The following is a 15,415-nucleotide window of genomic DNA, read 5'->3' as shown; positions in this document are numbered from 1 at the left end:
AAATGACATCACTGATGACATCACTGATGACATCTCATTTGACATTACTGATCACATCACTGATGACATCATTCATGTGATAATACGATGAACCTCTTCAGACTCTAATATAACCTTAGATACACTCAGTGTAAACAGACACTCATAGACTGTCACTCATCCATGGAGTTACTCAGACACTTAGTCAGTCATGCAAAGAATCAATCACACCTCCATTTCCTCAACTATACAGTTATACACACCTTACTTATTCAAACATATACTAAAACATATTTACTCACTTATACAATCCTGGATACAAGTTCACAATGATCCATACAGCCACTCACACATTCACTGGCTCTTATGCACAGTTATTTATATATGTCAACTCTCACATGTACTGTGTTTTACATATGTACTTACTTTGACATGTAGCACTGAGATATCCATTCACTCACCAATACACTCATGCACACAGTCAACCGCCCATACAGCTGTTTCCACATGCACTTTTGAACCCATACATCTAGTCAATCAACTGCTCACACATCTATGCAGAGAGTCATACACCTCCCAGCCACCCACACACACACTCAGTCTCCCATACAAATGCTTGGGCAACCAATCAATAACCCATACAGTTAATCATATAGCTAATGATCAACACATGCAGCAGTTTACAGAACAACAGACATAATGATGCACAAATTAAGACAGTTTAGTCACTAACCCATGCACTCAGTGAGACACATTTAATCAGTCACTCATACAGTCAGCCATGCCCCTACTAAATCCTTCATCAAGACACTTATACATCCACTCATTCTTCAATATGTAAGACATATTTTAACTTTACAGAATTATACAGTCACTGGATGTAGTCATCAGTGATGTCATTTGAGATGTCATCAGTGATGTCATCAGTGATGTCATTTGAGATGTCATCAGTGATGTCATCAGTGATGTCACTGACCATGTCATGAATGATGTAATATGTGACATGATCAGCAGTGGATTGCGGGTGCGCGATATATAGTTAGTGCAACTAACTATATATGGAATTTCAATGGTTTTGTGTGAGTAAAATAAGGTTTTTTAAATGCTAATTCCTAACTATATATGGTCTATAACCTATGGTTTTTTCAGTGAATTTTCAAGGTTTTGTAAATGCTAATTCCTAACTATATATGGTCTATAACCTATGGTTTTTTCAGTGAATATATATATATATATATATATATATATATATATTCACTGAAAAAACCATAGGTTTCACACTCGTTATAGTTAGGAATTAGCATTTAAAAAACCTTTCAAATTCACTGAAAAAACTATAGGTTTCACACCAGTTATAGTTAGCTGAACATTTTACTCATACAAAACCATTGAAATTCCCACGTTATAGTTAGTTGGACTCACTATAACTCGCGCGCCCGCAATCCACTGCTGATGATGTCACATATTACATCATTCATGACATGGTCATTGACATCACTGATGACATCACTGATGACATCACTGATGACATCTCAAATGACATCACTGATGACATCACTGATGACATCTCAGATGCGTCACTTTGTAAACCCCTGCACCAAATTATACCTGCGCCTGGTGTACTGTATGCAAAGGGGTTGTATTGACGCAAGGAAGGGTCATAGAAGTGACGCAGTGAAATCTATGAGATTTCACTGCGTCACTTTTAGGACGCCGTTGCGTCAAAATCTAGCGCCTGCCTCACAGCAGGCGTAAGACTGACGCAGGCCCAAGGATGCATTGCTGGAGTTGCGTCACTTTTGTGACACACTTCAGCAATGCGTCACTTTTGCGCTTACAGATACGTCAGAAATACTGACGTATCTGTAACTCCTTGCGACATAATGCGTCATATATTAAATATGACGCATCAGGAATGTTGCAAGGAGAGAAAGTGAAAGAAAAAGTGAGAGTAGAAGACTGAGGGACTCATTTATGAGGCCATGCATCACTTTTACGCCGCCAGTGCGTCACTTTGTATGACGCACCAGTGGTGTAAAAAATGCACCTTGTTGAGTTATATTTACAAAGTGACGCATCTAGGTAGATGCGTTACTTTGTAAACCCCTGCACCACATTATACCTGCGCCAGGTGTAATGTATGCAAAGGGGGCGTATTCACGCAAGGAAGGGTCGTAGAAGTGACGCAGTGAAATCTATGAGATTTCACTTCGTCACTTTTAGGACGCCGTTGCGTCAAAATCTTGCGCCTGCCTCACAGCAGGTGTAAGACTGACGCAGGCCCTTTCACATGTGGCTGGCCCCATGTGAAAGGATGCATTGCTGGAGTTGCGTCACTTTTGTGACACACTCGAGCAATGCGTCACTTTTGCGCTTACAGATACGTCAGAAATACTGACGTATCTATAACTCCTTGCGAGAGTGGAGATACAGACTGGATAAAGGTAAGTGAGTGTGAGACAAGGTGAGTAAGGGAGTGAAGAGACAGAGAAAGTGAAAGAAAAAGTGACAGTAGAAGACTGAAGGCCTCATTTATGAGGCCATGCGTCACTTTTACGCCGCCGGTGTGTCACTTTTTGTGACGCACCAGAGGTGTAAAAAATGCACCTTGTTGAGTCATATTTACAAAGTGACGCACCTAGGTAGATGCGTCACTTTGTAAACCCCTGCACCACATTATACCTGCGCCAGGTGTAATGTATGCAAAGGGGGTGTATTGACGCAAGGAAGGGTCGTAGAAGTGACGCAGTGAAATCTATGAGATTTCACTGCGTCACTTTTAGGACGCCGTTGCGTCAAAATCTTGCGCCTGCCTCACAGCAGGTGTAAGACTGACGCAGGCCCTTTCACATGGGGCTGGCCCCATGTGAAAGGATGCATTGCTGGAGTTGCGTCACTTTTGTGACACACTCCAGCAAGGCATCACTTTTGCGCTTACAAATACGTCAGAAATACTGACGTATCTGTAACTCCTTGCGACATAATGCGTCATACATTAAATATGACGCATCAGGAATGTCGCAAGGAGAGCGCACTGAGAAGTGATGCATCGCTGCTTTCATGCAGCAATGCGTCATTTCTCATAAATGAGGCCCTGAGTGAGAGACGAAAGAAACAAAAGTGAGGGAGTGTGGCTGTGTTATAGGGAGTGAGTGTGATAGAAGAGGAGTGACAGACTAAGGGGTCAGAGAGAATGAAGCTAACAGAGAGAGAATGAGATAAGAGGAGTGTAGAAGTAAGAGGTCAGAGGGAGTAAGAGAAGGAATTAGTGAAGTGGAGTAAGGACAGTAAGGGAAGGGAAAACAGTGAAAGAGCAAAGGATGGGAAGAGAGAGGAAGAAAAGAATAATGACATAGATTCTTTCTCATTTCAGACCCATATTCTTGTACCTAACCGATTAAAATTGTTCCCACAAAAATTCTAAACCAAACTGCACATTTTAATTGGTTGTACATTTCAAGACTTTGAAACTCACATAACATCCACCCATCGCCCCAGTGCTCATTCACCAAGTAACCATGGTAACTCCCTCTTAAACCAGCACACAGTTCACAAGTTCATCATACTATGTTGCAAAAAAATCCATCAAGGTTGTTTGACCTCTCAATCTACTAGCTAATGAAATGCAATGTTTCTTTAAATGACTTTTTCTCAACCATTTAAATGACTTCTTACAAAAAAAAAAGCATGCAGCCTAATTTTCAGTGGAGATTTTTAAGAAAGCACCAATCATTTCTGGTTTTTCAACTGCACTGATTCCCAAGCACTTTTTTTCATAATCAAACTGCCATTTCATTTTCACAATTCAACTGACTAGAAGCACATCTACCTTCAACATGCAAAAAGTCTGGTTTGTGGGTCATAGCTATGTCCACTGGAGTAAAAAATACGCAACTAACAGAGGTATTTACAACCTTGATTTACCAAATGTGTACATTGTATGGATTGGACAGAGAGGATTGAGAAGTCACCAATTGATACCATTGATAAAATCATTTATGCATTTACCACATCCTGACCTTATAATTGTGCACTGTGGTGGCAATGACTTGGGCACTTTGACTGGGGTAGGTCTGGAAATGCATTTAAAGGACATCTTTGGGCAATTGATGTCACTTTTTCCAAAAACTGCCTTGGTATTTTCTAATATATGCCAAAGGCAAAAATGGAACTGGTCCAACCAATTTTGTCCACAGATTGAAAAAACAAGGAAACATGTAAATAAATCTGTTTCTGCTTACCTCAGAGGCTATGGTATGGGTTCCATTTACCACAACAACTTGCGTTACAACATGCAAGACATCTATAGGAGAGATGGTGTGCATTTTACAGATGAAGGGAATAGAGTTTTCCTCTTGAATATAAGACTCTGCATTGGTACCTACTTGTAGGTACAAAAAACACCGACATAACACAACAGCTCTTTTCAGAGCTACCCTACCTCTAAGCACTCAAAATTTTTTTTCTACTATAATTTTTTACACTGTTTTTCCCTGTGGTGCGCGTACCTGAGCGCGCACCTGGGAACGCACCCAGCGCTTACCCCGCGAAAATAAAAATAAAAAATAAAAGTTTTTTTGACCTTCAGGGTCCTTCTAGGCCCCCCTCAGAAAACCTAGGGGGTCAGGGGGTGTCTACTCTGCCCCATTTTAATTATTTCCCCCTTTATTTTTCACCTCTTGAGTCTCGATTCTACAGAGACACAAGATGGCGGAATCTCCGGACTGTTTAGAATGTTGACGGACACCCGACAGCCAATCAGCTCTCCGCTCGCGCACTCCCGTAGCGCGCCGGGTGCGCTCCCCGGTACGTGTACCGGTGAGCGCTCGGAGCGCGCCTATAGATATATATGTGTTTTAAGTTAATTTTCAAAAAAAACACTGGAGCAATTTTCACCAAGCATAGCAAAGGCACATCTGCGTACCAGTCCCTACAATTTTGCCAAGTTTGGCGTAATTCCGTTCAGCGGTTCGGGCTGTAGACTTGTCAGACCGTCCTATGGAAATTAACATGGGGAAAACACGTTTTGGGACCCCCCTTTCTTCTCAGCCCCCACTTCACGAATCTCCCTGAAACTTACAGGGAAGGAGCGGAGCGGAGCTGGCCAAATTTTTGGAAAATTACACACAAATTCCTCAACCGGCTCCAGAGTTATTCCCAATAGAATGTTGCGGATTTCCTATGGTAGCGCCCCGGGGGGGGACCGAGGCGCGAAACGCAGCTCCCCGGAAGCGATCCGCGGCGCGAAAGCGCGACGTGTGTATGTGTATGAGTGTATGAAACTTATATAGCGCAGGACTTACCCTGGGGCATCTCCGCGCTTGCTTAGGGAACCGGTCCTGGTATTCCCCTGTGAGAAACCCTGGCAGGGTATCCACAAGGTGAAAGCCAGGCATCCCGCCGCGAGGGGCCGATGTGGAGATTAAGCAAGCTATTGCCCAGAGTCGCAGAGTGTGACCCCGTGAGTCGAGTAGGCACCGGAGGGAGAATTGTCGAGACCGTGGAATTTATGAGCCCTAGACCCGCCGAGGCGGGGAATCGAACCCTGGTCCACGGTCGATCTCAGATTCCGGGTCTGCCGCCTCTAACCACTGAGCCACACTTCTCCGTTGCCGCAAAATGCGTCTTGTGACGTATCGCGTTAGCGCACCCGGAAGTGTCCCGGGGCGCGTACCGAGGCGCGAAGCGGAGCGAACCGGAAGCTAACCGGGGAGCGTTCCGCAGCGCGTAACATGAGCGTGAGAGGTCATGTGACTTGTTAATAAAACTTTTCATTGGTTCATTTCACTTTTGGTTTCATAATGATGGAAGGCTAGGTCAGGTGACTTAAAAATAACACTTTTCATTGGTTGAGAAGTATTGTTTTTTCCCAAATGATGAAAACCCCTCCTTCTTTCCTCACTCTGACTTTCATCATTGTGAGAGGAAGACCTATTTTGCTTGTTGGAAGACCTATTTTGCTTGTGTGAAAATGGCTTCATTGGTTGCTTCAGCTGGTGCACCCCCACCACCACCACCACCTCCTCATGGGAAGAAAGGACCACCTCCCCAGGTCCTTACCAACACTGAGGAGGAAGAGGAAGAAATGGATGAGGAGGGAGAAGAACCACAATTTTTAGAAAAGTTGCCCCGGGTTTCCAGAAAGAAAGCCAGTTTCATCTGGCAGTTTTTTTCAATACCTCGTGGGCAAAAAAAAGTCAACGCGAGGTATGTCACCTGCCTGATATGCAAGGAACAATTGTCCAGAGGGACGGACAAAAAATATAGCTTTGGCAATCACACTATGCACAGGCACATGACGAGGAAACATCCCCTAAATTACAGCCGGACGGAATTAAGGGATATGCACGACAATCCCAGACCAACTCCTGTGGCCAGACCAACAATACCGGTTTCTCTATCACCAGAAGAGGCACGGGAAACTGTGCCAAATATTCAACAACATTTTGGGCACATGATCCACTTATGTATGCACTGTCGTGCATTATTAGCTTGTGGCAACATGAGCATCAATGCACTGAACCTGGCGTATGAACACCATGATTGCCCTAACCGCCCCCAGTAATTTTTTTTTGCTCCTGTTGAGCCCTTTTCAACGCCTGTTTTTTGTTGTTTCCCCCCCCCCCAAAAAAAAACCAAAAAATATATAAAATCGTTCAAAAAATACAAAAAAAACAAAAAATGTTCAAAAAATACAAAAAAAATATAAAACAACAAAAATATAAAAAAAAAGTTCTTTTCAGAACTACCTTCCCTTTCCCAAAAAATTGCTAGAATGTTTAGCACTCTGGCAAGCTCTATTTCTTTTGGTTCGCTTTCGGGTTAGCTTCCCGGTACGCGGACCGGGAGCTAACCAAAAAAAAAAAAATAAAAAAAAAAAGTGTAAGTATAAGGAAAGGAAACAGAGAGTGATGTTAAAAGAAAGACAGCTATAGGGAGTAAAGAAGAGATACTGTTTAATAGATCTATTTACCGAAGAAAAGACAGAAGAGGGTATAATTGTGAAAAACAAAATAGATAACGAAGTGAAAGAAAAAAAAAAGAGAGTATAACATTAACAAAGAAGAGTTTCTTGGAGAATGTGAGTGAATGTTCAAAATAAGATTAAAAAATGAGGAATAACAGAGAGAAAAAATAGAAAACAGAAAACAAAAAATAATAGAAAAAGATTAATTGAAACAGCAAAGAAATGTAATTAACATAGAGCCATATCATCAACATAGGCAATAAAAGTTTTGCAGCTTTTATTGACAGAAATGTGTCGCTAAAGCTGCTTTTGTGGCAGAAAACTGCCACTAAAACCACTTTTGCACCAGTTTTCTGCCAATAAAAAGAGCAATAATTTTATTGGCTGTGTTCATAATACTACCCTTAGTGTGCTTCAACTACACAGAGAAAGCATTATGAACAAGTAGTGATAGAGTGATCAGTCAAAGACACTAAGAGTAATAGAGACGCAGTGAGTGAACAAGAGTGAGGAACTATGAGAAGAGAGGGACTGAGAAAAAGAGTGGAAGGAGTTGAGTAAGTAGGTAATAGAGAAAGGAATGAGGGAAGTAGCAAAGGCAGGAAACTGAGGGTTAAAGAAATGAAGCAGTGGAACTAATAGTAGTTAAATGTGATAGAAATGTAACGAAAACAGTACAAAATATTTACCTTATAATTGTCGTTAAATTACTCACTGTTTGTTTTTATACTTTCAATCTGTGAAAGAGAGAACAAACATTTGAAAAATATTAAAACATGTATTTAAAAATTAGAAAAGACAAGGGAAAAGATTGAAGGACAAACAGTTTTTCAACAACTTTGACACTTACAGAAGCTTCTGCTTCTCCAGGCCCCCTACACAGTCCTAAAGATATACATTTTAAACTAAGAGTATCTTGATGCAGATGAAGTGAGGCCTATCTTAAAACATGGTGCATCTTTTGCATTGCTGTTGTTTCAGAAAAGTGTCGCAAGACACTAAAATTTTAAATAATTGCTTCAGGATGCCAATAAGATGTCTACTATCCAGAGGTTTGTTTCAGGTGAGGCCTACTCAGGGTTGCAGATGAGATTTACACTTGTTGAAGAGTACAGAGGAGATAATACATGTGAAGGTCTACCAATGAAGTGAGTCATGTCCACTGCACTCTTCAACAAAGTCCAAATCTCCTATGTTTCCCTGGACAGACCTAAACTTGATCTGCACAATGTGATTCATAATGATAGGAAACACAGGTGATGTAATTGAAATACGTGCAATTTATTTTGCTCATTTCACAATCACATCACTTGTGTTTCCTTTGCTTAGGTATCTCATTGTGCAGATGTAGTCTAGCATATGAAAGAATACGCAGAAGTGCAGCACTGCATGCAACAACTTTGACACTTACAGAAGCCTCACCTTCTCCATGCCTCCTACACAGTTCTAGATATACATCATAAATGCAAACAGTACAGAATTAATTATACATGTTAAATGGTTTATTTTTGCTGTTCTCAGAATGTATCAAATTTCACTAAAAACAGTGACTTGAAGGTATTCATCATGTAACAGCGGGGAAAAAAAAACACAATCAAAATGATTGTGTTTAAAAAAACCATACAACATCAGAAATCAAAATTCAGAACTCGTTAAAGTTAACTTACTTTTCATGACGTCCAAGGATGTCCTATGAACAGCTTACATTCTTTTGTGCTGTTATTACTTTCAGCCCGCCACTTTCTGAAAGAAAATCTCCATCGTTTTTAAAAACACATTACATGCAATAAATGACTTCTTGCTCTCTACCACAATTTTCCACAAGGCCAAATCTGGTCAGAGCCATTTATAACTCTTGGATTTCTTGTAAGCCAATCCCGTCATTTGGCATTTCCGCAACTTTCAGAATTAAAATGTTGAAGATCATTTTCACAATCCTGGAATAGTAATATCTTCCCCTTCTTGCTCAGTCATGTTCTACATTTCCTATGACACTGATACTGCTTACTATGAAGCAGACTTACACTACCTCTATGACTACTACAATTATTTAATTCTCTACATCACTTTTAATCACAAAGCAACGTAAAACAGTAGACAGCATTGCAGACTTACATTCCCTCTACTCCATGTTTTGATTGGCTGCTTCAATTAGCTTATAAAAAGAAACAGTTTTTCTGAACTCATTGAAAGTGCATGTATTTCTCCATGACGTCCAGTCCTATGGTTAGAAGTTATGTCTCTGAACTACACTTATCCTCAAGGCCAAATTGTGTAGGAGCCATTAGAACTTCTTGAAATTCCACAGAGCACATCCCAAGCTTATTTCCCTAAAATGTTGGTTTTAAAAACACCAGGTAAGAGTTTTTAAGGTCATACGGCAATTTTTTTTTGAAAATTAAAACAGAATCATTGCACAATGACCAGCCATTTCTAGACTTTAAATAAGCTGTGTAATGTCCTGATGTTATTGAAGCGCCGTCATGATATATAATTGCTGCAGTTACAAAAGTCCTTCCTGATATTGACAACTGCGAAGCTACAAAATTTTTAATTAAAGTTGTCAATTTTGTTCCATCAGGCCTACATCGTTGGAACATTAAAATGACATACTGGCCATATGTTCGTATAAATAATGTGGACATCATTTCAGATTTACATTGGCTACACTCCATGTTGTGATCAGCTGCTTTTACTAGCTTATTAAAGGAGACTGATTTACTGTCTGGCAAAGTTAAATATATAAATCTTTCTGAGTCTACACTAGTAGTACTTGATACCATACAGTTCTCGCAGTCATGCTGCCATTGATAAGAAAGCCCAAACAGCTGATCTACATCTACACCTTCAGCATGCAATACATCAAGCATATACATTAAAAACTCCTGACAATCTTGCTGAATATTTTGAGAGAATTGTGTTTGGCCTGAACATCTGTCTAACAGATTTCGAATTTCAGACACACTTTCTATGTTTCTTCTATCAGTGGTACATTTCTCTAACACAGAATTTAACAAACTGCAAAATCTTTGATCAGAATTGACCACAATCTCTTCTTTTACATTTTTTAGAGAAAACAAAACATTAACCACTACATTAGCATAGCAGTTGACACCAGAACTGTTTTCAAACTGAAAACCAACAACATCTTCAACAGAATCCTTTTTGTTTCTGCTTGTAATTTTAGGTTCATTGACTTTTTGTCTTTTTGCTACAACCTCCCCAGTATTGTTCTCATTTCTTCGTTTCCGGCCTACCACACGTTTCTCAAACAAAGGATACTGAGGCAAATGTGGCGCATACTCTCTTCTTAACCTATTGTATTCCTTAACACAATCTAGATCCGCACAAATGTTTGTGACATTACACTCAATCAAGTACAATCCCGATAAAGTTCTAACTCGTGACAATGCCACATATGCCATACCCTCCTTGAACACAGAACTGCCAATATTCACCAATGCACTGTCTACACTTAAACCTTGCGATTTATGGATTGTCACCGCATATGCCAAGCAAACAGGAAACTGCTTACGGCGAACATATAAGTCTTTTACAAGCAAAAATCTAGCAGAACAACGAGCAATTAGCTGTACTTCCTCAATGCCATCAAATTTAATTTTAAAAAATTCAATTCCATCTCTATTTCTGTATTTCACAAAATCAACAACATTACCCATTGATCCATTTACCAGACCTCTTTCAACATGTAAATTCCTTCTTAAAATTATACGGCAGTTCAAGCACACATTCAGAGTCTTTTCAAAACCTGCAGTTTTAGATATACTCTTCTCTAATGAATCCAATTTTGTTTTCAGATTCTCAGACAAAATAATTGTTGATCCCATATGCTCTACTCTATCAATAGCTTCCAGTTTCACAATCTCTTGCTTTTCTAAATGCAACATTTTGTTGTTACATTTGACACATTCTGCAAGAGTTGGCATCAAACATATTCCAGATTTCTTCTCAGTAATTTTCTGAAAAATATTCTCAGGCACAACATCTTGTTCTGGATATAAATTTGACAGTAATCGTGCATGTAAAGCTTCTTTCCCATGCTCGGTCACTTTTCCAATTCTAACATCTTGTAGAATAGTCTTGTAAACTTCATCCTTCGCCTGACGCATATTTTCATGCAGTTCAGCATAATTGAAGTTTAACCATATATTGACGTTGCCAATGCTGCCTAGGCACTTCCTGGTATCTTCATGCGTGAGCATTTTGAACACAGGTTGCCCTTTCACTGGTGTCAGCTGCAGAAGATCTCCGAAAACAATGATGTGTTTGCCACCAAATAACACATCATACTCTGTTTTGAGAACTTCTTGCATCCTCAAATGCACAAAGGCAAGCATGACATTGGAAACCATGCTTACTTCGTCAATGATAAGAAGTTTCATTTTCCTCAAGATTCTTGAAACTTCAAAACAAGCATCTCCAGATAGCTTGTGATATTGGAATTTGTTGTCATGCTCCACTGGCAGCATCAGTAAACGATGTAAAGTAATCCCTTTAATATTATGTGCTGCCAGTCCAGTTGGAGCAGTGACAACACAAGACAGCGATGACTCTGTCCTTTCCTGCAAATAGCATGAAATTGCTTTAATGAGGAAACTTTTTCCAGTTCCCGCTTCTCCACTCACGTACAGTCGGACAGGCTTCAACGACGTACATGAGCACTCTTTCTTATCATGACTTAATCCATGATCAATTTGCATGGTAACTTCGTCATATATTTTCCTCTGCTCAACGTTGAGTTGTCTTTCCAACTCTTCTAAGTTAACCGCATCCTCTTGAGCATGTGCCATGGCTCTTTCCACTTCATTCATAGCAGTGGCAGCTTCATTTTCGATAACAGGTCCTCCTAGTGGATCCTGACTCAATGAAGCAGAACTCTGACTGTCCTGAGAACTGTCTCTGGCAATCTCAGCTGCAATCGTTGCTTCCTGCTCAATTTCCGCATTCAACATTTCTACATATTTGGGAAAAGCAGGACATTCTATGGTCTCCTTGGCGGCATTGAAAGAGTCTTCGTAACAGAGGAAATCTCCAAGCAGTTCCTCTTCTGCACGCCAAGGCTTGAAAAGTTGCAAAAGTGCTAAATAGAAAAACTCCTTTTTTTCAGGAGATTCGCCACTCAATTTTCGATGGTTTACCAAGTGGCATTTTCTTTGCTTGACCAGACATCCCTCACTTCCTATTACAGCATACACTCCTTTCTCAGTATCTTCTTTGATGTTCCTCTTGAATATGTAATTTTGCAGAACCTCATACAGACAAACATTCTCGAGGTGACTGCTTCGATTTGGATAATATGTATCCAACATGTTTGTCTTCAAAATGTCGGTACTGTTTGGCTCCTTTTCCGCCAAATACTCAATTTCCCGCACAGGTTTGAGAACTCGATTACGCGTTGCTGCAAGACCAAGACTCGCCCAAACGATACTCCTGGACTTGGCATAGAGACTTGCTGAAGACAACCGGTCAGAACATTCGTACGCTCCGATTTCTCGATGCGACAACATCTTCAGACTGAAACTGTACAACTTCTTGCTGAGGCTCTTTTCATGGGAAATGTCCTCCCACATATCCTTCAATTCTGTCTTCTCTTTTTTGGTGATGTAAGACGTCACATACCGAGCCACAGCCATACAGTTATCAGCCACAAACTGTATATCCATGTTAGCATTCCACATGGACAAAATCACCGGGTTGTAGTCGTTGATGTACTTGGACTCTTGGTTCCTCTTCAAATTGTAAGTGTTTTTAGGTGATTTCTTCATGACATTGTGTCGCAGCGAAGACATCAAACTGTTTACTCTTCCTTTAGAAATCACCGGTCGTGGAAAGCCGAAACGACATTTAGTGTAGAACTTGTCCTTATTTCGGAATTTACGACGGCAGTACTTTCCACATCGATGGCTTTGGAAACGCAGAACTTTTTCTCTTAGGCTTTTCTTCTCCTTTGCGTTTGGAACAGCACACGTAGAATACTGTTGGATGAAACTCATCACTGAGTCTTCTGGATCCGTTCCAAATTTAGGTGCATCCTTGATCCACAGCAATATATGTATATGAGGAGCACCTCTTGCTTGGTACTCCTTTCTCCAGAAGAAATCCAACACCTCTCCAAGAGGTGGATTCTTCTTATTCATGATGAAAGACATCATAGCTTCAAATCTATGATTGAAGTACCTACATACATTGACTGGATCCAAAGAGCACAGTTCTCCAGGTGTCTTGAATTCGATGTTATCTACGTTAGCATTTGCCTCTCGTAGAAATTCAAGTAAGTCTTCCCAGCCATACTCGGCACAGCTCAGAGTGAGGAACCATGTGGGAGTACCTAAGTTCCTCAGCATACATTTTAAATCACCATGACGACGGTACCAGTACTCATTAGTACCACTCTGACACGCCATGAGATTAATCAGGTGAGAATCCAAAATACTGTCTTGGACATTGACTTTATCCATAAAGTCACTTGCCGAGATGTTTTGCATGTGTATACCACTTTTCAAGATGTGGTTCACTGCATATGACAGTCCAGACAGATCGCTTTCAAACAGGAGATGAAACAAATAGGGAATGCATTGTCGAAACCTAGCATCTCCTGCATACAATCGCAAAGTCCGGTATTCAGAAGCAGGAATTTGATGAGGTCGCTCATCATATCTTCCTCCCTGACCTGTTGGAAAAAGCTGTGGGAAACACCGAGCTTCCAAACTTTCCTCCCAAACACTAATGGGACTCCCTTTGGCTTGTTTCATTTGAAACAACTCAATAGCATTCCCCATGACTTCCTTGGAATGCAAAGGATGAACACTATAATGTTCATATATTTCTTCACTAGTAGAGGGTTCTACTTTCTCAATTTGACCAGCACACAAATCGCTATCCTCTTCCTCACTTACTTCCTCTTCTGCAACATATACATTCTTATAGTATTTATTATTTTTTTTCAAATACAATGTTGCCTTTTTAACTTTCCTAACATCTACTAAATCTTGCCATATTTTCTTATTCTTTGTCGGAACCCCATTAACTAAGATAACCAGAGGTTCCTCTTCCACTTTTTCTACTCCAATTGTGTTAATGTTTTTCTTCAAATCTAGAGGCAAATAAACAACTCTTCCCTTTAATCCTCTCTGTAAATCTGATGGAGGCAATTTCCCTGTCTTTGGCTCCATTCTTACAATAGCCTGAAAGGGATGGATACTTTGAATCAAAATAGATTCATAAGTATTTAAATCCTTCAATTCAGAAGGAATCTCAACCAATTCCAGATTATTATGAACTGCTCTAGCAGGCATCTGGTTTTGATTTAATTTGCAACAACAATAAGTACACACACGTTGATCCAATCCCAAATCAAAACAATTTTCTACCATCAAGTATGTTGCGAAATCCTTCCATTCACTATTATTTTCCCTTTCACTTTTTGCATATAAATCCACTAACTTAGTCTGATTCTTATAATAAGTGCGTCGACAACACACACAAGTGAAATTAGGCCTCTCACTTGATTTCACCTCAAATGTCGCAATTTCCCTCTGGAAATTATCTGTACTGGAAACCTGTACACTATCTTCCACATGACCCTCTTCTTCTTGCTCAATTTCAACATTCTCCTCTTTACTTCCAAAGTAACAAAACTCAATTTCTTCACATATATTCTTCACATCTATTTCAGAACCATGCAAAAGAGCAGCGCATAATTTTTTAAGCATAATTGCTGGACTCTTAGCATAATACAACATTCTAACTAATTTCCTCACTTTATTATGATGCACTGCTAGCATCCTGAAATGATGAAAAACACTCTGGCATACTCTCCTGGAAAGACAAGCCAGTGAATGACCATGCAAACCTGTCACTTCTCTCACTCTGCAAGGATCTAATTCTTGCAACAACCTTATTTTCTGCTTCAAACTTTTCTTATTAAATGACCGTACAAAATCACAAAGCAAATTGATGGAATCCTGTCGCACACTGCAAATACTACTACACTTCCAGGTGTACACAGGACCCTTAGCACGTCTTCCTAAAACCTCATTACCTAACACCTCTTCTGCCTCTGTTGTCACAAGTTTTTCTTTTTCAACTGGACAACCATCTTTCACTTCATAAGCACGACCACTGGTGTCAACTGCATGCACCAAATCATTATCCTGGAAATAACTCTCCTCATTAAAAAATGCCTCACAGCTTGAACTATGCATCCATTCTCCAGAAAAAACTTCACAAAAATTACTACGATTAACTATTCTCTTCCATCTACTATTTCTTTTGAAATCATAAATTGCCTTGGTTAGCTTCCTAATTCTATTGATTATCAAAATAAATAACTTACGTTTAATTTCAAATGCCTGATCAATAACTTTCTCAACTTTTTTTTTTCTCTTATAAAAAACCAGTTTCTGTTGACGTTTCTTAATATTTTTTAACAAATTGCCAATTATCCTG

This window comes from Lissotriton helveticus, chromosome 2_2, assembly GCF_964261635.1.
Source record: "Lissotriton helveticus chromosome 2_2, aLisHel1.1, whole genome shotgun sequence".
In the NCBI taxonomy this organism is placed as follows: domain Eukaryota; kingdom Metazoa; phylum Chordata; class Amphibia; order Caudata; family Salamandridae; genus Lissotriton; species Lissotriton helveticus.
The sequence above is the reverse complement of the archived record's forward strand: the minus strand, read 5'-3'. Positions refer to the sequence as shown.